This window comes from Schistocerca americana, chromosome 2 (assembly GCF_021461395.2).
Source record: "Schistocerca americana isolate TAMUIC-IGC-003095 chromosome 2, iqSchAmer2.1, whole genome shotgun sequence".
NCBI lineage: Eukaryota > Metazoa > Arthropoda > Insecta > Orthoptera > Acrididae > Schistocerca > Schistocerca americana.
In genome coordinates, this window is record NC_060120.1 from 597,164,718 (window position 1) to 597,168,253 (window position 3,536).

Consider the following 3,536-nt stretch of genomic DNA (forward strand, 5'->3'; position numbering starts at 1 on the left):
ATTCTGCTTCTTCTAAAACGAAACAAATATTAATGCGGTAAGCCTTACTCGATTTGAGGGAGCGTTGCAACCAATACTGATGAATGTTATATATGCACATTTCGTATTTTATTACAATAAGCACTTCTTTTCTTGGAGTTGGGAGTCAACAAAATATTTCTGTATTACGAGTTATCCTTCTTAGAACATCTCCAATTGTCTCCGTCAATCCTATCAGATAAGTATCTCCTAATATGCAGCAGAAAGTCTCTTAGTAGATTTGTTGTACCTTCTAAGTGTTCTGCCAGTAAAGCGCAGTTCTTGTGTCACCTTCTCCACAACATTTTCTATGCGATTGTTTCATTTCAAGTTGTTGGTAATTGTAATCCCTAGATACTAAACTGAATAGACAATCTTTAAATTTTTGTAGCCTTTTGTACAGAGTGATCAGAAGCTCTGAAAAACTTGTAAGGACGTTACAGAGTACGTTGTATTGAGAAATAATTGTTAAGAAAACAATTCGATACGTTATGCAATTTCCAAGTTAATTGGGATTAATGTCAGCCAATCAGGTCGTTACGCGCGCCAATTCAAGTGGCTCACCAGATGTAGCTCGTGCCAGTTGTGCACATGGTGTAGACGACAGTGCACGAGACTGTTCAGCCTTTGGCTCGCGTTCGATCCTTACTACCGCTTCAGTGTTTGTACCGCTCTCTTTTTCAGTCTTACGAAACCTTCTCTGGCAGGCCTGAACTCTCGCGCGACGGCTTGCCGACCAAACTTCAACAGTAATTAACTCGAAAATAGCGCATCGTATTGAACTTTTTGCTTAAAAAATATATCGCAGCAAAATCTATCCTGCAACAGTCTTACAATTTATCCAGACTGTTTCTGACCCCCTTAATAAAAAGGTGCAGGAAAATTAAAACGGACACAAGGAAGAAAGCGAAGAGCACTGTATTATTTCAAAAGTAATCGCCATAACTGTTGATACATTTGGCCCACTGTAAAACAAGGCAACCAATGCCTTCGTGGAAAAGTGATGGCGGTTGCCTGCGGAACCACGATTGCACCAAGGCGTGCACGTCTTCGTCATAAGCAAATCGACGGCCATAGGAAACGCGTAAGCTCTTCCCAGCAAAACTTACGCAGCTAGTCGAAACAAATTGTTCTGCAGCAGAATGGTGAGGTCCATCAATATTCCTGCGTATTTCATAGCACCAACTATCTTTGGCAAGGTGCCCACTTACCGCTGTACGATGATTTTGGTGCTGTATTCCAGGAAGTCAGTGAGCAGCGGACCGTTGCAGTCAAAGTAAAATGTCATCCTAACTCCCCCGGAGACGGTGTGCACGGCTTTGAATTTTTGAGGTGCGCTTCCACGTTTGGCTCCGATGTCTGCTCACCGGCTAAAATGATGATGCAATATTTCATTTTCCTCGACAATTAATGGAAGGAAAAAATATTGTTCGTCGTGATATCCTTCCAGATGCTACAGTTATGTCGACATTCCGTTCAGCTTCAGATGCTCCGTCACGATACTATGAACCCGCTGCATGACAGATGCCCAACGTGAACCGAATGTCTTCCACAGTCAGCCGTCGCCCGTTTCTGACAGCAGCATCAACCGCGCCAATGGCAGAAGGGCTAATGATACGATGAGGCTGTCTTGGTCGGCTGCTGTCTTTCAATAACAAGCGACATTCTCAAAATAGTTTATTAACGCAAACACACGCGCACGTAACATACTGTGTTCGACATACGCAGTCAAAAACCGCACTACACGATTCTGTTTCCCGGCCTCCGTAGCGAAGTAGGGTTCCCACACGACTCGCTGACGTCGAGTCGAGCCCGTCCAACAGACAAATGGAACAGAGTTGAACGTTAGCGCTGTTCCTTCCTGATTCCTAGGAGAAGGCATTTCTTTACGCACAGCTAACTGCGTTATCAACGTACACGCACTGTTATTTGCTTAGTGTGCCCCTTATAGATTCGAAACAGCAGTGGGCCCAAGCCCTTCCTGATTGAATCCCATGAATAACTTATATGGATATGTTGTCTGTTCTTTTGGACATGTCCGAAAGAACAGATACCATATCCCTGTAGGTATATAGATCTGGCAACACCGTCCATGACCTTCTTCTTCTGTGCGGATACACACATATTTCCTGAACTCTTACGGCACTTCGTAAGAATGTCTTCCACGAGTAATGCGGGTGTTGTGGTGGGACACTACGAATGTAGTGTGTGGACATACAAGGTGAGAAAGTGGGTCTCGCGGGAGCCGTGCGCGAGACAGTCCGTGCAGTCACACTAGCCTCTGTGCCCTCGATGGCTCAGATGGTTAGAGCGTCTGCTATGTAAGCAGGAGATCCCGGGTTCGAGTCCCGGTCGGGGCACACATTTTCACCTATCCCCGTTGGTATATATAAACGCCCGTTAGCAGCTCAATGTATTATTATAACTCTAATTCCGTGAATAACTTGTGTTCCACTCGACGTCTTATCGCCAGTTGCCATGAACTACAAATCTCCTGACACAAAATCATGAATCCAATTGCACAACTAATACAGTAGTCCAGAAGCAAGTAATGTGATTAGAAACCATTTCTGAACAACAGCGTTAAAAGCCTTCTGGAAACCTGGAAAAATGGAATGAACTTCAGATCCCCTGTCGATAGCATTCATTACATGGATTATATATCCTCAGGACATGCGGCCTATAATTGAAAAGTGTCAAGTGTACTCTCCATTGGCAAAAGATTCCGGAGTAGTCACACATTTGATTCCGGGAGGATGAGACCAACGGGGAGGTGACCATGAGAAAATGACTGAATAACCAACGAAAGGATAACATCCTACGAGGCGGGACGTGTAATGCTAGAGGTTTGGATGTGACAAGGAAGCTAGAAAATCTGAAAAGGGATATGCTAAGTCTGAAACTAGATAATGTGGGAGTCAGTGAAGTGAAATGGATAGAAGTCCAGGACTTCTGGCCAGACGAGTATAGGGTAACATCAACAGCAGCAGAAAATAGTACAATAAGAGTAGGATTCGTTATGAGTACCGAGCGAGGTGGCACAGTGGTTGGCACACTGGACTCGCATTCGGGAGGACGACGGTTCAATCCCGTCTCCGGCTATCCTGATCTATGTTTTCCGTGCTTTCCCTAAATCGCTTCAGCCAAATGCCGGGGTGGTTCCTTTGAAAGGGCACGGCCGATTTCCTTCCCCATCCTTCCCTCACCCGAGCTTGCGCTCCGTCTCTAATGACCTCGTTGTCGCCGGGACGTTAAACACTAATATCCTCCTCCTCCGTTATGAGTACGAAGGTAGGGCAGAGAGTGTTTTACTGTAAACAGTCCTGTAGTAGTGTTGTTTTTAATATAACCGACACCGTCAACGATAGTTCAGGTATACATGTCGACCGCTGACATGTCGACAAGCTGATGATGAAGAGACATGGAAAGTACAGTATATGACGATATGGAACGGATAGTTCATTACGTAAAGGGAGAGAAAAATCTGTTAGTCATGGGGGACTGGAATGCGGGAAGGA

The 3,536-nt window shown here is 44.9% G+C and overlaps 1 non-coding gene across 1 annotated transcript; it reads left to right on the top strand.

Annotated features, from left to right (window-relative positions):
* Positions 1 to 2,303: 2,303 nt before the first annotated feature.
* On the top strand, positions 2,304 to 2,378 carry Trnat-ugu. The gene has a single exon. It is a non-coding gene; the product is annotated as a tRNA-Thr (tRNA).
* Positions 2,379 to 3,536: the final 1,158 nt, after the last annotated feature.